At 37.0% G+C, this 25,249-nt stretch overlaps 1 protein-coding gene across 2 annotated transcripts in view; it reads right to left on the bottom strand.

The window, feature by feature from the left end:
* Positions 1-25,249, bottom strand: part of LOC126506109 (contactin-4) — a 997,903-nt gene that overhangs the window by 834,897 nt on the left and 137,757 nt on the right. For both annotated transcript variants that reach the window (XM_050149411.1, XM_050149413.1), the window contains exon 2: positions 10,316-10,460. The gene's annotated coding sequence lies outside the window, so the exon portion shown is untranslated. The remainder of the gene's footprint in view (positions 1-10,315; positions 10,461-25,249) is intronic.

Genomic DNA, 25,249 nt, shown 5'->3' with positions numbered 1-25,249 from the left:
GAACACACACACGCACACACACACACACAGATACATATACTCCAAACACACTATTGTTGATACACATGCAATAATATTATTTTTGATGTTTTATGTTTCTGAAAGTCTTATAATAAGAGTTTGCTTGTTCATACCTGATGGGGGAGAGTCTTCTGGCTTGTGTTAATTTCATTGGTTAAATAGAGACTGCCTTGGCCCTTTAATAAAACAGAATATTAGGTGGGCGGAGTAAACAGAACAGAATGCTGGGAGAAAGAAGCTGAGTCAAGGAGTTGCCATGATTCTCCTACCAGACACAGACACAGGTTAAGATCTTCCCTGGTAAGACACCTCGTGGTGTTACAGGGATATTAGAAATAGGTTAGATCGATATGTAAGAGCTAGCCAATAAGAGGCTGAAACTAAGGGCCAGGCAGTGTTTAAAAGAATACAGTTTCCGTGTAATTATTTCAGGGCATAAGCTAGCCATGTGGGCGGCCGGGTGCAGGGGATGCAGCCCCACCACTCATATTACAACACATAGCAACTCAAAACCTGATGATTACCTGACCACTGACTTGTGATATGACAAACAGACAGATCTCTGACTTTGGATATGACAGGCAGACAGATTGACTGTCATGAAGGAAGAAGGATGGATGGAAAGAAAGAAGGAAAGAAGGAAGAAAAGATGGAAGAAGGGTGGATATGGGAGCAGGGAAGAAGATATCTTAATTATGGGAGCCATTTTAGGGTTGGCAAGAGACTTGGCTCTAGAGGGGTTCCCAGGTGCCCAAAGGGATGTCCCCAACTAGGTCCTTGGGCAGCAGAGGAGAGGGTGCCTGAGCTGGCCTTGTCCCATAGCCACACTGATGAATATCATGAATATCACCATAGAACCTTCATCTGGCAATGGATGGAGATAGAGACAGAGATCCACATTGGAGCACTGGACTGAGCTCCCAAGGACCAGATGAAGAGCAGAAGGAGGGAGAGGAGAACATGAGCAAGGAAGTCAGGACCACGAGGGGTGCGTCCACCCAGGCAGAAGGAGGTACTGATCTAATGGGAGATCACCAGGGTCAGCTGGACTGGGACTGAACGAACATGTGATCAAACCAGACTCTCTGAATATGGATGACAACGAGGGTGGACTGAGAAGCCAATGATAATGACACTGGGTTTTGATTCTACTGCATGTACTGGCTTTATGGAAGCCTAGTCTATTTGGATGCACACCTTCCTAGAGCTGGATGGAGGGGGGAGGGCCTTGGACTTCCCACAGGGCAGGGCACCCTGACTTCTTTTAGGACTGGAGAGGGAGGAGGAGGAGGAGTGAGGGGAGTGGGAGGGAAATGGGAGGAGGTGGACATCTTTAATAAATAAATAAATAAATACAAAAATTTATACATTAATTATAATTTTGTTCCTAGCTTACATGAACTATGTAATTACTTTGTATCTATCACACAGAGATGTTTTATAAATTAATTTTTCATATGCCTCAAGCCGTACAGACCTGTAGTTACAGAAACACACAGCTTAACTTTAGGAAGATATGCAGTGACAAGCTCTGGCACTGGGAAATCTACAAAGGACCTTATAAAGCTTCACAACTTCCCTGTAACTCATGGGACTGAAATTACTAATGCTTATTTTGATTTGACTATACAATAATAAAAAAGCAATATCTGAGAGTACAAATACTGACTCCTCTCTAGAGAGAGGGTATAATTTATTAACAAACAAAACACACTAAAGATTGTGTGGTGAATCTAATAACATTGAAGTACTTTTTCCTATAAATAAATACTCATAGTCACACAGTGAATAATTATGAAACCAACTATTAAGCTAAAGAGCTGAAACATATCTAAGAAAATGATTTCACATCAATATTCAATGAAAAGTAAAATAAATGAAGTGTTTTACAATGCTTAACTTCAACTACAACTATCATCAGGCAATATTTTCATAGCACAAATTAATGTTCACAAGAATGTTCACTAAAGTATGGTTTTATTGTTTGTTTGTTTAATTAGATATACTTTCATCTAACTCCAGCTGGACTCAAACTCAATTTGTAGCAGTAAATGACTTTGTACTTCTGATTCAAATGCCACCCCTTTCCCATATATGAACCATAAATGACCAGCTGTTCAAAGCGCAGTATTGATACACAAATTATAAAGGGCAGATTACAACTCTTCATTAGTAACAGAGATGGCAATAACTCTTGTTCATGGATGTACATGTTTCAGAAGACAGGTCCATAAGAATGATGAAAAAAAAAACTTTATGCTTTGGCAATGAAAACATAGTAATTATTGAATAAGAGGGTGTTCAATACACAAACCATAAATACCCAAAGGAAAGTTTTCTTTATAAAAGAAAGTTGATTAATAAGGTAATTTCAGAAATTATGATTATAAATTAATAAACAATCTGTAGTTTTTTTTAATTTTCTTGTAATATCTACAATGAGTTTTATAATCAGAAAAATGTAGTTTTTATTTTAGAAAATAGTAAAGCTAAATCAAGAAGGTACTCATTAAATTTATCATAAGATTTTAATATTTTAATAACATTTTTCATGATTAAATTCTCTGATAATTATAAATTTAGAACTACACTGTTTTGCAGGCTAACCTGCTTTTGATACTTAAAAACTCATGATCATGTTCCCATATTTCCAAATGTTATTGTGAAAAGCAAGACATTAATGATGTTTTAGTATTCACTGTATTATGTCTTGGTTCTTCATGATTTATATTTCTGATATAGATAGAAAGTAATAACATGATATGTTTGTGGATTACAGAAAGATATTTGCTGGATAAATCTCATATGAAATAGTTATGCAGGATTCTTCAGTCAGAGGTAGTAACTGCCTCTTCATTTTAAAATCAAGTAAGGCATATTCCACAGTTCAAGACACCAATGTTGATTTTGTTGCAAAATAACAGTGCAGCAAATTCAGAAGCAAGTATATACACAGAGTTAGCCAATATTCTAAATTGTTCGTCATATAGAATTACACTGTTTGTTCTTCAACGACCTAACAAGCACTTTTCTGACAATGATGTGGCTATAAGGTGGCTGGTAAGCCACTTGCTGCCAGGCCTAAGGACCTGAGCTCAATTCACTGGACTCACACAGTGGAAAAAAGAATGAGCTCCCTGATATTGTTCTGATGTACATACATGCCCCTTGGCATACAGGAACAGTAACTAACTAACTAACTAACTAACTAACTAACTAACTAACTAACTAAACTAAACTAACTAATGAACTAACAAACTGATGAACTAACAACAAACTAATTTAATAAATACATATAATTGTTATTTCCGAATACTGGTAATTAATCTTGTAGAACATGCTAACATTAACACATTTTATCTTCACGGTATAATCTGTGATGTAAATACTTTTATGAGCATGTTCAAGAAATAAAGTAAGGAAAAGGGATTATACAGTATCTTTCCTTCACGGTCAGGATTTAAATTATTTTTTTTATTTTCAAAATGATAACTATAATAACAAAGTATGGGGTTCATTCAGGGACACATTTCTGCATGAGATTCATGATTAGACTCCAGGTATGAAACAGCGTGGCTTCCTGTGCGTCTTTGCTGACACTAATAACATTGTCGAGGTATATGATGTCATTTTGCATTTAATTCAAGGTGCAGAATAATCCACCTCACTAACCCTTATTTCTGATGACAGCAAAATATATTATATAGGATCCCGCACAAAACAGGCCACAAAACAACATGCATGAATTGTATTCTCCCTGTTACAGTGTCATCAAAGCTAAGACTAGCCTAAGTTCACAAGATCCACTCTAATACTCCGATTTCTAGAAAGTTGAAACATAGAAAGGCTCAGCCGTAGACATAGATCTTTAGGCAGGAACATCGATCAGCACAATCCCGTAAGGGAATTATTGCCTTCCATAGGACAAGGCTGGTGAGTTGTATATTAAACTCTGCACTTGAGCAGGAAGCTTCAACTGTGAGAAATGAACAGATCAGAGAGCTGAGCCACATCCTGCCTCCCTCTCCAAGGCTCACAAAGGGGTGTAATTGCCCTGTGTGGTCTCATTTTCTTGACTCTTCCTCAAACAAATCATATGGTTCCTGATACGCGATAACCACAGTGAACATATCCTCTCCTCCTTGTCATCAGGAGTGAGTAGAGACCCACAGACACAGTACACAACCCAATTGTTTCACATATTCCTTTCCCAATGTGCCCTGCAAATTACCTGCAGACACAAAAGGTTTTCCACATGTTAGTGTATGTGTTCCTGACTTGTTCTCATGCTTAAAGCCAAGTGATATATTTACAGCAGATGATTTCACATACATACTACATATTCCTTCCTTCCTCTCTGTCCCTGTCTAGACATTGGGCACACAATGAGTGACACCCAGTTCAATACTTTTTGAGATATTATTTTCCATATAACTGTCAACTCTAGAGCTTCATTTTTAATTTTTAAAATAAGGAAATAAACCTTATAATCCATTAAGTCATAGTTTTAATATAACCTGTTACACCCTAGATATAACTGCCTTAATTTAGCAATGCATTGAAGAAAGGTATAATTCTTTAGAAGATCTCGGTTGTTTTTTTTTTTTTTTGGTTTTTTGAGACAGGGTTTCTCTGTTGTTTTGGAGCCTGTCCTGGAACTTGTTCTTGTAGACCAGGCTGGTCTTGAACTCACAGAGATCCGCCTGCCTCTGCCTCCCAAGTGCTGGGATTAAAGGCATGCGCCACCACCGCCCAGCTGGAAGATCTCGTTTTTTATCATGATATCCCCAGACATGTTTGGCTGATTTCTTAAGGCAACTCTAAGAGTTGACACCAGACCCTGAAGTATTTACAGGCACTTGCAGACCAATTCTTTGACAGTGTATGTAGTGATGAACCCCAACAGTGCCACTTTCTGACTGTCATTCTGAGTCATCCAAGCTAATCAGTACTCAGTGCTCAGCTTAGTCTGGGCCTATGAACAAAAAGTCATTTAGAGATGCTGGCGTGCATAGTGTGGACTCGCCAAACTAAGGAGATTCATCCAGGAGAACATATCTTATTTCAAGAATATAAATGAATTAATCAGTAAGCTTGCCTCCCTTTGCCAGAAACATCCCTGATTAAATTTAATGCAGTGAATTTGTGTAATCACCACCCAACTAGCCACTGATTAAACAAAGGCCTCTGAGCACTAATTCTCCTAATGTGCGGTTTATTTTTGCTCGCCTATGAAGGGCACACCTTGAAAACTTTGCTGATTTCCGTGATTCTCCATTGAGGATTCAGTGTGGAATTCTTTTTTTCTTAAAGCAGTCCAGTTCATTTAGAGGCAGGGCAATGAATGCAGCAGACATTTTGATAAATGCTTGCTTGGCTGACTTGTCATTGGGATACTAGGAGTTCTTACTACCTTGCAAGCCAGTGGAGAAATCTGCTCATCACAAATAAGAGTCATTTAATTTCCTCTCTCCTTATGTTATCAGAGTAGAAGAAACTGCCATGAGATGTTTATTCTAACAACAACAACAAAGAAATTGGGGAACAAGGATTCTGATTCTGTGTAGCCCACACATTTTACACATTTTAGATATGCTTCTATTTTGCACTAACACAAGTTACAAAGGAGATAAATGGATTACAGAACATGTAGTCAAAGACAGATTTTCTGTCAGTGGTTTTTTTCATTATAGATAAACTACAGATAATAAATGCAGAGATGACAAATAGATGGTAGAAAATAGATAGATATATAGACAGACAGACAGACAGATAGATAGACAGACAGATGTTATATAGATATTTTTTTACTTAGGGTTTTTATGGCTATGAAGAGACATCATGACCATAGCAATTCTCATAAAGAAAAACATTTAACTGAGTTGGTACTTAGTGTTTTAGATATTTAATTCATTATCATGATGGAGAGGAAAATGGTGACATGCAGATCAACATGTTGCTGGAGAAGTAGCTGAAATTCCTATATCTTGCAGGCAGCAGGAAGTGGACTGTAACACTGAGCAAAACTTAAACAAAAAAGAGCTTAAAGCCCACCCTAGTGACACACTTGCTTCAACAAGGCCTCACTTACTTCAACAAGTCCACACCGTCCAATAGGGTCAGTCCTCATGAACTTATAGGGGCTCAAACTACTGTATGATAGAAACATGGATAGATAGATAGATAGATAGACAGATAGATAGATAGATAGATAGATGATAGATAGTAGAAAGATGATACATGGTGCATAATTGATAGTTGATAGATAGGCAGATTAAAGATAACAGGAAAAATGGTAGATAGTTAATGATGGATACATAAATATACAAACCAATGTTAGACAATAGGTAATAGAAAGAACACATTATTCATAAAATAATTCATGAAATAAAAACGTAGATCCTGGGCCTGTAGTTTATCAAATATTCAACACTCCTTGAATTAACTTATACTACAAGTCTACATAACCCACCAAATTTGTATTCTCATGAATTATGAAAGATATATATATACATACATACATATATATGTGTGTGTGTATAGTATACATATATAGATTTTTAAGTACCATATATAGGTATGTCTAAAAATGTTTTTAATTATATAAAAAGTATATTTTTAGACTTAATGATTCTGAAATCTCTGATATGGATCCATAATAAATGCATTGATTTGCTCTTTTAACTCAAAGCACAAGAAAAGATTTAAAGGGTGCCCTTTATACTCTTATCATACAAATACCAAAATAAAACAAACAAACAAAATACTACACTTAGCTAACATTCTCTTTGTCTTGTTGAATTCCTAAGGCAATAAATCATCCTTTCAAATTCTTGGATAGGATTCTTCTCTTTATCTTCTTTCCTGTAAAGCCAGTCTAAGAGTCAACAGTTTCCAGAGAAATTGTGCTTATGCCATGGTAAAGGGTATGAATTATTACAGAGACTTAAAGCCCCTAACTTCTAGAACTCTAGGTGGTAAATTAAAACCATTGATGTGACATTTCTTAAGAATATAAGAAACTCCAGTCCTAGACAACAGAAGAGTTTACTTCAGGAAATGGTGAGTATTTTTATGTAGTTGGAGAGAAATGTCTAATAGCTAATGAAACAGTTAATGAAGAATGCCATCTTTAATCCATTACATAAAGGTTGAAGCCATGATTTCCCAGCATCTGGGTTACCAGGAGGTGGTTTCATCCAGACTGGGCCTACCATGCATCAATCATTGATTCATTATGGACTCACTAACTTTCACCCCACCCTTCTGAGTTACTGAATATGGAGGGAGTTTTAATGGGGTGGGACAATCACTGTAATCAGATACACACCCTCCAGTGAGTCACCCAGGCTTCAATGGACAGTCCCAAAGCAAGGTCAAACAGAGAGTCACAATTATACTCAGTGTCACAAAGCAAAATAAAATGACACGAATGTGGAAGAAGAGAGGCTTGACAAGGTGAAAAGGACACATGATTGTTGTGGGTGAGAGAAATCAGAATACATTGTGCAAATGCACGTAAATGACAAAACAAATGCAAGGAACATTATTTTAACAGAAGAGAGTTGGAAACAAGGAGGAGATAGATTTGAAGATACAATTAAGTCCAACCCTCCATTTCATGCTTTTAAACAACCATACTCTAATAAGTTCTATAGTTACTACCGAAATGTGAATTCCTATGTGTAAGAGCCGTGGCATGCCTCTAACATTCTACAACTGTAGAAAGGCATCCTATTAGGAACTGGGATTCAATTCAAATACTCTTTTCATTCCTAATGAATATCCCCTGCTTTGATTTGTGTCCATCATTTTAGAATTTTACAAACCAGCTGTGAAATTGCTGATTTGTCTCCAGTATGAGTTTCATTGTCGGGAAAGAAAATACCTCCTTGAAAGAGTCCTATTGCTATGAAGAGAGAAGATATTTCTGTCCCTCCTCCAAACAAACACAGGTCATTTCAAAGGGAACCTACTTATTCCTTGATTAAAAGGCAGGGTTTGCTCAGAAAATGGTTCTTTCAGCAGCTTTTAGGCTATCCACCACTGTCATGCCTGGCACAGGCACCAGGAGAGAAGGTGAATGCTATCTTTAAGACACAGGCGAAGTTCATTCCTCAGAAACTCCTCACACCCCTGAAAGGGAAATTCCCCTGGAAGAATTTTGTTTCTGCGAGACAAGACAAATTCATGCCAACAAATGCATTTGATGCTTGCTTTATTTCCCTTTAAAATTAAACAACAATAAATTGAAATTTGGTAATTTGTTTGCATTGAAAGGAAATGAATATAAATTGTTTATATTAATTACACACTGTTTAGGAGGTCTGTCACTGAATTTACCACTGGAGAAACTATACCAAAAAAAAAAAAAAACCCTTAGCCAAATAAATGAATTAATTGACTGGCAGCTGCTCCTAATGCCAGTGTCGTTCTCCTTCAACAAGGCTATCAACAAGGAGCTTTCTGAGAAAGCTTCATCCAGTGTTGAGATATTTGTAAAATACTCAAAAGACCAATGCCAATTTTTACCAATGAATCAGCTTACATAGAAGGCATTGTAAATTCAACAGTGCTCGCTAAATGAAACAGTTAATATATGTGGGCATAACATATTAAGTCTTTTTGGCACAGAAATATGGAACCCTCAGCTACAGCTAACAGCTCAAAAAAAAAAAAAAAAAAAAAACCCTTCTGTGAAATCAAATTTCCATTTTGTGGAAGTAGATTTGGTTTTTTAGAAGATGAGTCACAAAGGTGTAAGAACATGAAAAGGACATTAAGAAGGAAAATGAATAATGGTAATGAGAAGCTTTTTCTTATGTGGTTTTGAAGTATATGTCTCACACTCACTCCTGATGTAGATAAATAGTTGCATCATCACAGTAGCTACCATGAGAAAAGAATAAATTACTTCCAAATGACTAAATCACCAGTATTGGGGGTATTTTGTAATACGTAGTAGGGAGGTGCGTGCATTATATGTATATGTTGCCATGTAGTTATATGCACGTGAGTGTGCGGGTACAAGTACAGGTAGAAGTCAGAGGTCAACAGTGGCTGTCTTTCTCAATCACTCTCCACCTTTAACAGTTTTTTTCTAATTACATTTCTTTATTGGGGATGGAGCATGTAGTCAGACAATAAATTTTCAGTTTTTCTTTCCACTGTTTGGGTCCTGTGGATCAAATTCAGGTAAGTTTGGGACATTGTGTTTTCCCCACTGAGGTATCTTATTGGCCCATCTTTGTTTTAATTTTAGAACCATGATTTTTTTTCATGGAAACTGTAGCTCATAGATTGGCTAAGTCAGCTGGCCAATGATCTGTCTACATTACCCCAAACACTAATATCACATGTATGTTCTTCCATGTCTGACATTTCAATGGGTATTCTGAAACAGACCTCTGACAGTCATGCTATGAAAAGTCATACATATAATGAGAGCCATCTTTATTGCCTCAACACACACACACACATACACACACACGTATATTTATTCTACAATAAAGACATATATAAATAAAGGTATATAATTTGAAAATAGTTTTCTTCTTTAGTCTGTTTCACACAGTTTCCACAAAATTCCACCTCTTGTGTACATTTTCATGAATAATTATTTACTGTTGTGGCATTGCCACTGTGGAAAGAATTAAGCACATTCACTAGGTACAGATAGCTCTCACCCACCTGTGTAGGTCAAAATGTACGAGGCAAAATTCTGTTCTTTTACATTTCTTTTTTGTAAAGTAGAATATATTAAAACTTATTATTATTAATAATAATAAACATTCTTCCACAAGACAGGATTTTATAACTGTATCCATAAATGCATGAATAAGGAATACATCTTTCAAAGCTTGCAGTAAAGTTGGCCATTTCACTACTGGGAATAAGAATATAACTCCTTGAAATCATGAGATCAGGGAATTGTTATGGCTAAACCTTGATCCATGACATTAGAAAATACCATAAGCACTTTGGACTAAATACTTTAACTTTTCAATGAATGAAACTGTAGTCTCTTTCTTCACGTACGTTCTCTGGTAGCCAAATCTAACTTCAACTACTATAATATTTAAAAATTTCATTATTTGAAGTAATTGCAGATCTAATGAAATAGATATGAGGAAGAAAACTCCATGCAGAATAAAATAAACATGAAATGTCAAATAAAATACCATCTTTCTAATTTATGAACCTCTACAAGGTTCATGAGAAGAAGCATACATTCCTGATATCATACAACAGCATCACACAGTTTACAAGAAAAGATGAAGGTGGTGAGACCTACCCTTTCTTTTCTATCAGAACCTCCAGCGATTGTTTCCTTTAGCTCAGCCCGAAGAATCCGGTTCTCTGAAACCACAATGCAGAAATTTCCAAGTGATCTCTAGCAGAATTTCCTCAATGAGAAAGTTCTACACTGCCAAATGAATCTGGAAAAGAAAAAAAGAAAAGGAAAGACGTTTTTAGTTTATGACGCAAATGAACTTGGGAAGAAAAAGAGAAATTTATGTAGAAAAGTTGTTTCAGTTTGAAGATACACAGCAAAAAAATGGAAGAAGTATTTTACATATCTCTCTTGCGTTATTTTATATACTCAATGGTGTCTTTCCATCAAATGGAAAATGGTGTATAGGAAGATATGAAAATACATTTTGTTTCCACATTAAATGTGAAGAAGAAACATGCAGAGTTTGAGAAAAGTGAAAATTCTGAAACTGGCTGTAGGAAAAAAAAAAAAAAAGAACATATTTTTTTTTTCCAGCTGGAAGACAACCTATTAATCAGTACAGACAACGAGATTTGTGAGGCATGCTACAAAGGACACACAAGATGTGAGAGGGGCAAGTAAAGTGGAGATAACAGCACCTTTGGGACTTGTTAGACAAAAATGAAATCTCTTTCAATGTGAGTCCCCCACATACTGATCCTCAGGCAGATTTAACTGATCAATTCTGACAATAATACAAAGGGAAGATGTCCAGCCTTTCTTAATGTAGACCATTCTGTCAGGAAATTAGACAACTGACTTCTACATCAATGGGAGAAACCACACTGAAATGGGAGAGCAGTGAAGCAAGCCTGATGGGCTCTGCTTCCTCTCGTCTGTATCAGTCCTGAACTGTTTGAACCTGCACGTCCATGAGCCTGAAAGAGTTGCTACTCAGATGTCTATCCTAGATACAGAATGTAACAAATTAAGTTCAAATAAAATTGCAGAAACTTCTTGAGAATAAGGTGCGCACAATCTTCTCAGTGTTCAATACCTTGCCACAAAAGCCTTTCAAATAAATATTGTAAATGTGTTATTTTTTTCCTTTTCTAATTTAATGTATATAATCATGGTGTGATGTGGTATGCACGATGTGTGTGCCTGCTTACATATGTACAGGTACACAGGTGGCTGGGTGTTCATGTGAAGACCTGAGATTGGTTTCAGAAATCATCCCCAATCACTTTTCCACCTTTTTCATTGAGGCAGAGTCTCCCAATCAAAGAGCTTACCAATATTGCCAGTCTTTTTAGTCAGCCCATTCTAAGGAGTCTGGGTCTCCATACCCATTCAACATTTATAAGAGTTCTGAACCTTTGTGCAGTGAGTACTTGAACACTAACCCTTCATAACACAGCCTCATAAGGTAGTGTTTCTAAACCAAGAATCATATTAGGAATGATCTTAAGGCCTACCAGGCCGAAAGGAGCAAACCTGGAGTCTGCTTGGTGTTGTCAGAATTCCTGATTGTGCCTAGCCAATGAGGGGTGACCACACAATGTCAACTGTCAATGCATCAGAATGCCTGGCTGCTGGGAGAGTGTATAAGTTTTTCCCCATTGTTAAATAAACACATCCGCTGCATGCTGTCTACCTGACACCCAGTGTCTAAGACATTGACACCGTGCCTTTTCACCCCCTTCCCTGAGGAAGACATTAGGACCCAGCAACAGTAGTACATGCCAATAATCCCAGCATGCAGAAGGCTGGTACAAGACAATCACTTCAAATCCAAACCAGCATGTTCTACATAGCAAAGTCCTGTTTCAAGAAATGAACAAAATTGCTGTGTGATTCTAAACCTGCTATATAGGAATTACAGCTGACCTGACAGCAACAGCAATAATAATAACTGTTTCATTAAGAAGTAGACACCTCATGAAGATTTGGGGATTTTGTTTGATTATTTTTACTAAGGCAAGCCTACGTACATTACTTTAATGCTTAACTGGCTTACTTTTATTTTAGTTCACCAAAATAGTGAATAAATCTTATACCTATGAATGGTCATCCTGAGTTACTCTAAGTACAAAATATCACTAAAAAGGACCAGGGGTGGTACATTGGAGTTGGAAGGAGCAAAGGGAAGGAGAAACTGATATAATTATCATTTCAGAAAAGAGAGAAATTTCAAAAAATAATGCAGAAAATCATGTGGGGGACAATAGGAAGTTTTTCTGACTCCAAATAGGGTGCAATAATTTTCTTGGGGGAATTTCTTCCTAATTCTTCCTCATATGGTGATAATCATGCTGCAGAATGTTTAGTAAAGGAATAAAACAGTTAAATCTGTAATGGGCAGTTTGATTATAAGGCAATGTTCTGAGCCATGCTTATTTATTATTGCAAAAGCAACACATTTATAGTAAGAATCAGAGCACCTGAAGAACCTGCCTTAGCAGGGGCTGACCACTCTTCAGTTTCTCAGAGGCTTTCCCTTCCACTGCTTGAGGCATTTTAAGAGTTCTTTTACATTGCAGTTGGTGTCATCCTGTTTCTGTTGTTTTTGGAGATTTTGTTTTGCTTTAAAATGTAATCTCAACTGTTACACACGTGCAGAGGGTTAGGTTGGTCCCATGCTGACTCCTAACTGTTGGTTCAGAATTCAAGTGCACCCATGAGCTCAGGTTGGTTGTCTCTTTAGGTTTCCATATCATAACCTTGACCATCCTGGATCTTACAAGCCCTCCTCCTTTTATTTTCTTCGGCAGGACTCCTGGAGATGAGCCCAGAGCTTGACTGTGGATCTCTGCATCTGCTTCTATAATTTACTGAATTAAGGCTCTCTGATGACAATTAGGGTAAGCACCAATCTGTTGTATCCCTTGGTCTGTAATAATTCTCCTAGCAGTGAGATCAGGACCTGTCCCTTGTGATTAGCAGACCTTTGGGAACCTGTTCCCCAGGTTGGACTACCTTATCCAGCCTTGATGTAGGGAAGGAGCTATGTCCTGCTCAACTTGATGTCCCAGGCTTTGTTCAAGCCCATGGGACGCCTGCATTTTTCTGAATAGAGATGGAAGAGGGGTAAATGAGGAGGAGGATAGTTGGGAGGCAGAGAAGGAGGAAAAGATCAGGAAAAGGAGGAGGAAGGCAAAACTGTGGTTGGTATGTAAAATAAATGAGAAACATTAATAAAATAAAATAAATTTAATAATAAAAAAACAGGGTCTCACTATGTAGTCCATGTTGTGCTGGAAGATTAGCAAGTAGTTTAGACTATTCCACCTGCATGTGTTGGATTTTGGAAACAGATTTGATTATATTTTTGTTATGTTCTGCTTTTGTCTGTTACTTTCTATTTCCTTTTTAAAACTTTTTCTGCTATATAGTTAATAAACTCACTCATTTGAAACTTGAATTACAACTGCTATAGATTGCTCACAACTGCTAAAATGTTGGTTCAGAACTCATGATATTCCTGCCTCAGTCACAAAAGGGCTGAGATTGTGGATTGCACCACCATTCTTGGTGTATACAAATATTTACTTTAAAATAGTTCTATTTTATGTATATGAGTGTATTACCTGCATATACATATGTGTATGCACCCTGTGCAGACAGTGTTCATGGCGGTGTTTAATCTTCTGAAACTAGAGTAAGGCTGTGAGTCACCTTGTGAGTGCCTGAAACCAAATCTCAACTTTTGTAAGAGAAACAAGTGATCTTAAACACTGAGATAAATCACCAGCTCTGTATATTCAAATATTAAAGAATATTTTAAAATTAATATATTATTGTAGGTTCTCTGAAATTTTAAAATATGGCCAGTATGATGGCTCTGTGGATAAGAATGTTAGAGAACAAGAGATGAAGATAGCACCCACAGCATAAGCCAGGTGTCCTACCTGATGAACAATCCCTACTCTGAGAATTGGGTTGAGGACTACAAGATTACTGAGCCTTCGTATCATGAGCCAATGAAACTGGAGCATCCATTGGTGCAGGGAGAGACTCTAGCTCAAAGGAATAGACAAAGAGTGACACAAAACAATAATAAACCAGGGCCCCTTCTTGCTTCTTCATGTCCACACAGACTTGTACATTCATATGAAGGAATAATCCTTTATAATTTTTTTTAAATTTATTTTACAGCCTGGTAGCAATTTCTTCTCCATTCTCCCTTTCAGTGGCTGCTCCCACACTTCTCTGTTTCCCCTACCTCCAATATACTGTTTTTCTGCCTCTGTTTGGGAAAGGGCAGTTCTCCTGTGAATATGTGTTGTAGAATATTATTTTTCTTTCTTTTTTAAAACTATCTTATTTTACATATCAATCCCAATTACCTCTCTCTCCTGACCTCGAACACTCTCCCACCTTCTCCCAGCCCCACCCCTATCCACTCCTTGGAGATGGTGAGGTCTCCCATTGGGAGTCACCAAAATCTGTCACACTGTTTGTGTCTAGACTGAGCAAGGTATCTATCCCTCCGTAAAGAATGGGTTCCAAAGAGCCAGTTCATGCAGTATGGATAGAAATATTCATAAGAGCCAGAACCTCGAAACAACATTGATGTGGGATTTCCCTCCACAATACAACCTAGATGCCCCTCACCTGAACAATGGATAAAGAAAATGTGGTACATTTACACAATGGAGTACTACACAGTGGTAAGAAACAATAACATCATGCAATTTTCAGTCAAATGAGTGGAACTAGAAAAAAAAAATTCTGAGTGAGGTAACACAGATCCAGAAAGAAAAACATGGTTTGTACTCACTCAAAAGTAGATATTAGACATACAGCAAAGGACAACCAGTTTATAGTCCATAACCTCAGAGAAGACAGGAAACAAGGAGAACCCTAAGAGAGAGATAGAAGGATCCCCTGGGAAAGGGAAGTAGACAAGATCTCCTGAGAAAATTGGTAGCATGAGGGTGGAGAAGAGTGGTAGGGGAGCTGGAAGGGGGAAGGGGGAACAGGAGGAGAACATGAGAGATCAGGAAGGTCAACTTGGGTGGGGTCAGAAAGAAAGAGCAAAGAAAAAGATACTTTGATAGAGGGGGCCATTATAAGGTTAGCAAGAAACCAGATACTAGGAAAATTTCCAGGAATCCACTAGGATGACCCTAGGTAAGATTCTAAGCAATAGTAGAGAGGGTACCTTAACTGTCGTTCCCCTATAATCAGGTTGATGACTACCTTAATTGTCATTATAGAACCTTCACTCAGCAACTGATGGAGGCAGATGTAGATACACACAGCTAAGCACTGGACCAAACTCCTGGAGTCCAGTCATAGATATTGAGGAGCAATATTATGAGCAAAGGGGTCAAGACCATGATGGGGAAATCCACAGAAAGAGCTGACCTGAGTAAGTGGGAGCTTACTGACTCTGAACAAACAACTGGGAAACCTCCATAAGACCAAACTAGGCCATCTGAATGTGGATGACAGTTGTGTGGCTTGGGCATTTTATGGGGCCACTAGCAGAAGAATATTATTTTAAGATGTGTTACATTTGTTTAGCTGTGAAACATTTATTTTTAATAATGCAATGATGTGTTGCATTCTCTCATGTTGCATTTGTTAGCTCTATAAGCTGTATTACTGGACTGTCTAAAATGCCTGATTTGTTTAGTAAAGACCCGAATAATGAATAGCAAAGCAGAAGAAAGAATAGGCAGGGCTGGCAAGCAGAGGAGAACGAATAGGAGGAGAAACCTGGGAAGAGAGATATGGGAACAAGAGGAAAAGGAGGAGAGAATAGAAGAATCCAGCCACCCAGCTGCACACTCAGACATGGCATAAAAAGGAAAGAAAAGATATACAGAAATAGAGAAAAGTAAAAGCCCAGAGGCAAAAGAGAAATGGGATAATTAAGTTAGGAAGCGCTGGTTAAAATAAGCCAAGCTGAGATCGACATTCATAAAGAAGAATGAGACTCAGTATGTGATTTATTTGGGATCTGGGTGGCAGCCCCCCAAAAGAACAAAGAACAAAGTGAAAGAGTAAAGACAACAACAACAACAAACTACATTTTGGTGCCTTTATGGGGCTCAATTTTCTGTAGGGCCTGAGAAAGCTGAAAAAAAAAAGAGAGGAAAGAAAAAAAAGAAATAGAAACAAGAACAACAATAACAAACGGAGGACAGGACTCTGCTAAGAAGTTCTGTAAACAGAAATTGCCCTTTTCCTGCTAAACTGAAACAAAAGAAGATATGTAAAAAATGTCTGCTGCAGTGCAAGTATCAGCATTCTAGAGCTCTGAAGAGTTGGATGCAGTTCCTGGTCATGTACCTCTAACCAGGCTTTAAGCTTGGTTTTCACAAGAGTGTGTGGCAGACTCAAACCATAGGGCCATACAGAGGCCCCAGTTATAGCATAGCACTTTAAAGTTTGCTTACACTATCAAAAATAACTAGAGCTATGCAATAAAAGAGGTTCATACGGAGAAACCTCTAAACAGCTTCCAGAATGTTTTACAATGTGCATAGGCTTAAGAAAACATAAAGGGGGGGGGGGTATGGAGAGTCATACAAAGGAAGAAATAGCTTAAAAATAATAAAACCTTTAAAGAGAAAAGTAAAATAGTAACAAAATAACAAGCCACTTATAGATGGGAAATACACAAGAAGTCTGTTAGTTTGTTGATTTTGAATTATTTGAATGTCGATGAGCAAAAGACAGCTGGTAAGAGACATGAGACTGTGAACAGGACTGCAAAATTGAACCAACTTGCATATTTTACGGCTATCTTAACTTTAAAAAAGAGAAGCCAAAAATGCTCTGGGGAAGAGGTTTTCCTTTTATTTCTACAGAAAACAAAAGATTATAGATTCATTCAAGGTTAATATGGATCAGGTTAGATTGAGGAAAATTTCCTGAACCTTGACAGGTGATATATATCAACAAGATTATCACTGGTCTTCTAATGATTTGGCAATTATCTCAGTTTTCTCAGGGACCCCTAAATATACTTCACCCACAGACAACAGGAAGCATTCTAGAGAAAATGACTCGCACATTCCCAATAAATGGTGTGGGTAGTTCTTGGTTATTAGGTGGACTATGGATGTTATTACCTAGGGGAATATAGTATATTGTTGCAAAGTTAAAATTATTTTCATTACAATGTATGTTTCTACTTCTTTTTTATTGATTTTATACATTTTTCTCTGGTCCCCTTTCTTCCTCTCCCTTCCCTTCTAATCCTCATCCATGGTCCCAATGCTCCCAATTTACCCAGGAGATCTTGTCTTTTTGTTTAAATTATTGAATCTATGCAGTTTATTTAAAAATGTAAGATAAAGAATCAGTTTTCGGTAGCTATTATCATAAGCAATTTAGGATAATCAAGAAAACACAAGTTAGTAGCTAGTCATTTATAATAATCATATTTGTAAATATAGTAGTTATATCTTTATGATCAGGCAGCAAGATGTCTCCATTGTTAGGTAATATAACATCCTTCTGTGTGAAATTTGATAATGTTAAAAACTAAATAGTTAATATTTTTAGCTTTGATAGGAAGTAAGATACATATAAAATTTTGAAATCATGAAGATAAGACAGATAATGGAATATTTTCTCTGAATTTGAAAAATACAAATGGACTGAATATTCTAAATGTAATTCTTACTTGTAATCTGTTTTTATTTTTCTATGTTAAAGTTAAAAATCTTAAATTTTATTCATACAAAGCTGGGGAATGTAGACTATTATTTTAAGATGTATTAAATTTGTTCATGCTGTGAAACATTTGTTTTAATGATGGAAAGATGCGTTGCATTATTTCATGTTGCATTTGTTTAACTCTATAATGTTAAACAAATACCATCTAAAATACCTGATTGATCTAATAAAGACTTGAATGGCCAATGGGAAGGCAAAAAAAGGAATAGGCAGGACTGGTAGGCAGAGAGAATACATATGAAAATAAATCCAGGAGGAGAGATCTGGGAACAAGAGAATGTGGAGGCAAGGAGAACTGAAGGGGCCAGCTACCCAGTCACACAGTCAGACAAGGAATAAGAGGGAAAGAAAGGGTATACAGGGAGGAAAAAGCAAGAGCCCAAAGGCAAAAGGTAGATTGAATAAGTTAAGAAAAGCTGCCTAGTTAGAACTTAATCAAGCTAAGGCCAGGCATTTGTAAGAAAGAATAAGCTTTCTTGTGCATTTATTTGGGAGCTGGGTAGCAGCCCCCGCTCTGCCAAAGAATAAACGAACAAGAAGTATCAACAGAAATATGGCATATCAAGTAGCAGTAAGATTAGGGACATCCCCATGTATTAAGATTGGACAATTTCCCCATTGTGAGGAATAGATTCTCAAAAGATAGTAAAAGTTTTGGGGACAGAGGAATGAATAAGGAAAATATAGTACATTTACACAACGGAGTATTTCTCAGCTGTTAAAAACAAGGAAACTAGGAAAATTGAAGGCAAATGGATGGAACTAGAAAAAAAAATCATCCCGAGTAAGGTAATCCAGATCCAGAACAATAAACATGGTGTGTACTCACTCATAAGTGGATCTTAGCTGTTAAGTGAAGGATAACTATGTTACAGTCTACAGATGTAGATAGATTAGGTAACAAGGAGGGTTCGTGGAGGAACATTGACTCTCCCTGGGAAGGTAAAATAGAAGAGATGTTGTGAGTGGACTGAGAGTGAGTGGGTGTTGGGAACATGAGCAATCAGGTTGGGGTGGTGAGGGGGAGAGTACTGAAAATGACAGCTGCAAAGGGGTACAATTTCTTGGTCAGGTTAAAACCTAGAATCTCCCAAAGATCCACAAGGATGACACCAGCTAAGAATCCTAGTAATAGCAGATAAGTAGCTGGAACTGGCCATCTTCTGTGAGCAGGCAAGATTTCAAATGGAAGAAGTGGAAAATCAACAGAGCCACATAACCTCCTACTTACAATCTGTCCTGCCTAGGTTATATGCTGAGATTTGTGCCTAGCCCAGTTATCATCAGAGAGGCTTCATCCAGCAACTAATGGAAACAGATGCAGACTCACAAACATTAGGTGGAGCTTGGGGAAATCTTATAATTTCAAAATCATATGTGTGATAATTTTCTTAATTCAATGGAGAAAATTCTTAACCATTGATTATTTTGTATTTTCTATAAGGTAAAACATTCAGTAATACCAAAAATATTTTTGGTTGTTACACAAAGGGACAGATATGCTACATATTTAATGACTGATGGACTTTTGATGAAGATAGTTGAAAGCAAATTATCTTACTAGTAGAAGGTTCACAAACATTAGAAATCCAATATAAAACAACAGAAACTTACTCTCTTGCTGTTCTGTGGTATGATATTTTATTGTAAAATACATTATTTCATCTAGTAACTACTTAGGATTTCATTTAACTTATTAGGAAGTAAGTTACAAAATGCTCACAGGAAGAGAAAATAAAAATCCCTGATAATATTCAACGAAGACACTCAAATCAAAATATCAAAAAGTAATAAGATATTATCAACTATGCAAAAATAATTGAAAATGTTCAATTAATAAATCTTGGCACATATGATCAAACTGACTTCATCAAAAATGAGCTTAGCAATAGAACGTTACATTCTACTTCAAGGAAGTACTCTAATTAATGAAAAATTACCAAGTACAGGTCTTTGGCAGTGAATTTATCAGACGAGAGATAAAGAAAATGCTAGACATATAAGTCAGGTAGAATGATAGTTGTTTTGCTTTTTTGTGGACTAAAACAATGTGTTGTAACTAATTTTTCCTTGAGCCATCAACTGCTATTGTGTGTGTGTGTGTGTGTGTGTGTGTGTGTGGGACACAGCAAACAGCAAACTACATGTGGTAGCAGGAAATTGTAATGTGTTGACAAGTGAAGTTAATTCATCAATGACACGTTACAAAATAGATTGAAAAAAAAACATAGGGTTATCTAGTTTATTAGATAATTAAATTGAAATAGTGATTTGAGTCATTCCAGACTCTAAGGATGCTGTATATATTCTAATTACTTAAGGACAGTCATTTATACTGCCCAGAGTATTGTGTCAATACTGGCTATGTTTTGATCGTCTTCTGCTAGATGGTATCTGCTCCTCTTTTGTGACTGTAATAGTCTCTAATGGAAATGTATTAAAGAGAACAGTTGAGTGTCATTTTAAAAGAATGAAGCAGGTAAAAACATTTCTTGGGACAATATGGCTCTCTAATATTTTCAACAAATGCCCTGATGATGTTAGGAAGAGGAAAATATTCCACAGTGTTTTAGACATCAAATTACTTGATCATTAAATATGGCTCTCAGGAAGTATACATTTGAGAAGCCCGAGTATTTATATCACCTTTCTTAGCATTTACATTTTTCTGTAGATGGGGTTCTAAAGTATTAGCTATATGAAATACACAGTGTGGGGCCAAAATATGCACATATTCCTCTGGAAAGTTGAGGGGTTCAAGTGGAAGTGGCTGTTTATGAACCTAGTATTGTTATAACAGATGATTTTACTTCAGATCCCTTTTAATATGTTTTATGTTCTTTACCTTGTTCACTTTAATGTAATATTATTCATATAGTTCATACAAAGACAACTGAATTGAGAGAAATGGGGAAATTTCTTTTATAATTTATATATAATTTTATAAAATTTGGGAGAAAGAAACATGTTTAAGATATATTTAAAAAGCATTTATTAATAAACCAATAGCATCTCAGAGGATACACAAAAAGTGTAAATTTTTAATAATTTTATGGAAAGTCATTTGAAAATAAGTTGTTTTATATCTTACTGAAATAACCATATTAAGTTTTAATAAAGTACTATAAATAATACATTTTGTCATTCAACCATGCCACAGAAAATCAAATTTAATCATTTCAATAGAGACTATTTTAATATCTATGTCTTCATTCATGAAATTGATGCACCTCCAGTTTCTAGTGTATGCCAAGTAATACCATGATTTTTATAAATAAAATTGAAGACACTGTGTGAAATACTCCTAGCCTGATCATTCTGTGTTAATTACATAGAATTGATTTAATTAATTTGGGATAGAAGAAATAAAGTTAAATAAATAAAATGAGATATATTTTTAAGGTTTACTTAATTTGTGATAACAAATGGATAGGGTATGGGTGTGGGTTTGTGTATGTTTGAGTGAAGGTGCCCCTCAGACTCCAGGGCAGGGCATCAGAACACTACAACTGGAGTTACAGGCAACTGTGAGCAACCTGACTTGGGGACTGGGAACAGAATATTGTGCAAACAGTTTGTCTTTTGACCACGGAACAGTCTCTCCAGCCCTGTTTTTGCCTTTTTAATTGCACAAAGCACATTGGTTGAAAAAAAAATACATCAAACAGACAACTGGTTGTCTGAGAATGGGAAATGGTCTCTCTTTTTAATATTTATGCATTATGATGGTGTTTCAGTGAGGCTACAAAATTTACTGCTTAATAGAAACTTTGTCAGACAAGGAACAGAAAACTACAGATGATTAAAACATTCTACATTATGAACTAAAAATAAATAACACTAAATGAACTTGAAAAGAAGGTCCAGTGCTAGGGGCTAAATTCCTGGTAGAGCTTCGGTATAGTACACACAAGGTCATGGGTTAGGAACTCAGAATCACAAAAAACATGAAGATAAAAATAAAAGCAGGCAACACATTTCAGAAATATGTTTCCACTAGAAACTCCGCAGTGTTTCAAAATGAAGTTCAATTAACCAAGAATATTTCTTGTTGTTGTTGTTTTTGCTATTCAAGGATCTCTAAAAGTAGCACAGAAATGAACTAGTGACGGAGTGGGGTGAAGAATGGATTCCTGCCTTTCATCTTCTTTTGAAAACCTTATCAATGACTTTGGTTGTGCAAATGTATATGCTACATGTAACGTTACAGCCTTGGGAATTTTTCTTTTCTTCTTAACTTCTGCCTTCAAAGGAACTTAGAGAGTTCAGAACCAAAATGTGCACTCAGAACCCAAAAGAAAGAGAGAACTGAGGGGAAAAAATCTCTAAACAGACACTCACACATTCACTTGATACCCCTTTGATGTTTCTGTTGTTACTTGAGTGATACTTTGGGAATATCATGCCATAGCTTATATTAGCATTCTGGGAGCAAATGTTTAATATCCTAGGTGGCCATGCTCAGCTTCCCAAATGTTAATTGATTCTATTACAAATTGCTTGTGGCACCTTCAAGGTGTAAGAGGGAATTAGCACCGAGTTTATAGGACAGCACTTGCATTATTAAAATGGGCCCCAAAAGTCAGCACTCCTTTGACTTCTTTCCCTTATTAAGAAGTAGAGTTTTTAGAGATAGTTTTGAAAATATCTCATAATACTCTATAGATCAACAACAATAACATTAACATTATAATGTAGACTAGCTTTTGCTTTAATAAAAAGGAAAGAACTGGGTTTCATTTTAAATGATTCCATTAAAATAATCTCTTTTTTATTAACTGCTAGAGTAAAAACAGAGGGAGTTTCTATGCTGAATTTCTAGGAATTACACTGATCATTAAATGTTAGGTTCTGATTCCATTAGGACTGTGTCCTTTTGTTTTCATTTAGGACCTGGCAAGGTTACAATTTGAGCCCTATTGGTATTGTATTCGTTTGGTGCTGAAATTGTATGCAGCATGTGTGCATCCTAAGCTCACTTTCTCATACTGAGATATACCTGTATCTTGACATAAACAATCGTATGATATTTAAATTATTCAAGGGATAGTTTTATTATATTTCTAACATTGACAACACAGTCAAAAAATCAAGAAGCACAGAGTCAGGAAACAATGTAATTTAAATGGATCAAAGACCTCAATATCAGGCTGAACACACTGAACCTGACAGAAGAGAAAGTGGGAAGTACCCTACAACAGATGGGCACAGGAGATTGCTTCTTATGTATATCCCCAGCAGCACAGACTTTAAGGACAACATTGAATAAATGGGACCTCCTAAAACTGAGAAGCTTCTGTAAAGCAAAGGACACTGTCACTAAGACAAAAAGGCAACCCACTGACTGGGAGAAGATCTTCACCAACCGTACAACTGACAAAGGTCTGATCTCCAAAATATATAAAGAACTCAAGAAACTAGACTTTAAAAAGCTAATTAACCCAATTAAAAAATGGGGCACTGAACTGAGCAGAGAATTCTCAACAGAAGAAATTCAAATGGCCAAAAGACACTTAAGGTCATGCTCATCCTCCTTGGTGATCAGGGAAATGCAAATTAAAACAACTTTGAGATACCATCTTACACCTGTCAGAATGGCTAAAATCAAAAACACCAATGATAGCCTTTGCTGGAGAGGTTGTGGAGTAAAGAGCACACTCATCCATTGCTGGTGGGAATGCAAACTTGTGCAACCACTTTGGAAATCAGTGTGGCGATTTCTCAGGAAATTTGGGATCGACCTACCCCAAGATCCAGTAATACCACTCTTGGGAATATACCCAAGAGATGCCCTATCATATGACAAAAGCATTTGTTCAACTATGTTCATAGCAGCACTATTTGTAATAGCCAGAACCTGGAATCAACCTAGATGCCCTTCAATGGAAGAATGGATGAAGAAAGTATGGAATATATACATATCAGAGCACTACTCAGCGGTTAAAAAAAAAAAAAAAAAAAAAAAAGACTTCTCGAATTTTGCATGCAAATGAATGGAAATAGAAAACACTATCCTGAGTGAGGTATCCCAGACCCAAAAAGACGAACATGGGATGTACTCACTCATAATTGGTTTCTAGCCATAAATAAAGGACATTGAACATATAATGTGTGACCCCAGAGAAGCTAAATAAGAAGGTGAACCCAAAGGAAAACACATAGTTACCCTCCTGGATATGGGAAGTAGACAAGATTGATGGGCAAAAACTGGGAATTTAGGATGAAGTGGCATGGGGCCAAGGGGAAAAGGGGTGAGAAACGTGAGAAGGGGAGATTGGGGGGAGCTTGGGGGAATGGGATGGTTGGAATAAAGGAAGGGTGGGCACGGGAGCAGAGAAATATATATCCTAATTAAGGGAGCCTTCTTAGGGTTGGCAAGAGACTTGACTCTAGAGGGGCTCGCTGGTGTCCAGGGAGATGTCCCCAGCGAGTACCTTGAGCAACTGAGCAGAGGGAATCTGAAATGACCCTATCCTATAGCCATACTGATAAATATCTTTCATATCACCTTAGAACCTTCATCTGGCGATGGATCGAGATAGAGACAGAGACCAAAATTGGAGCACCGGACTAAGCTCATAAGACCCAAATGAGGAGCAGAAGGAGGGAGAACATGAGCAAGGAAGTCAGGTCCACGAGGGGTGCACTTACCCGCTGTGACAGTGGAACTGATCTATTGGGAGCTCACCAAGGCCAGAGGGACTGGGACTGAATAAGCATGGAATGGAACCGGACTCCCTGAACGTGGCGGACAATGAAAGCTGATGAGAAGCCAAGGACAATGGCACTAGGTTTCGATCCTAATACATGAACTGGCTTTGAGGGAGCCTAGCCCGTTTGGATGCTCACCTTCCTGGTCCTGGATAGAAGTGGGAGGACCACGGACTTCATGCAGGGCAGGGAACCTGGACTGCTCATCATTCTCGAGAGGGAGGGGAAATGGAGTGGGGGGTTGGGGGAGAGGGGTAGGGGAGGCAGAGATGTGTGGGAGGAGGGGGAGGGAAATGGAAACGGGGAAAAGGCAGTAATTTAAAAAAAAATGAATAAAAAAAAGAAAAATATATAAAAAAAGATTCAGAGGAATTTAGATTCCTTCTTTTCTCATGATTGAGATCATCATGAACTAGAACTCAAAACTATAAGGGGATCAGAAATATAAAATAATGATAAGTACAATAATTAGTCTGTAATACAAGTGCTTTGTGCAAGTTTGAATATAGGCTCAAAGATTCCTGCCAGTTTAACATTTTGTTTTTATTAGGCAGTTGCCTCTGACCAACATGGATTTCACTTCTATGAACTATTAAGATGACA

The sequence above is a fragment of the Alexandromys fortis genome, unplaced genomic scaffold (assembly GCF_014885135.2).
Source record: "Alexandromys fortis isolate MF-2015 unplaced genomic scaffold, M_Fortis_MF-2015_v1.1 scaffold_48, whole genome shotgun sequence".
In the NCBI taxonomy this organism is placed as follows: Eukaryota; Metazoa; Chordata; class Mammalia; order Rodentia; family Cricetidae; genus Alexandromys; species Alexandromys fortis.
Note: the sequence above shows the minus strand (reverse complement) of the source record. Positions and strands in the feature narration are given on the sequence as shown.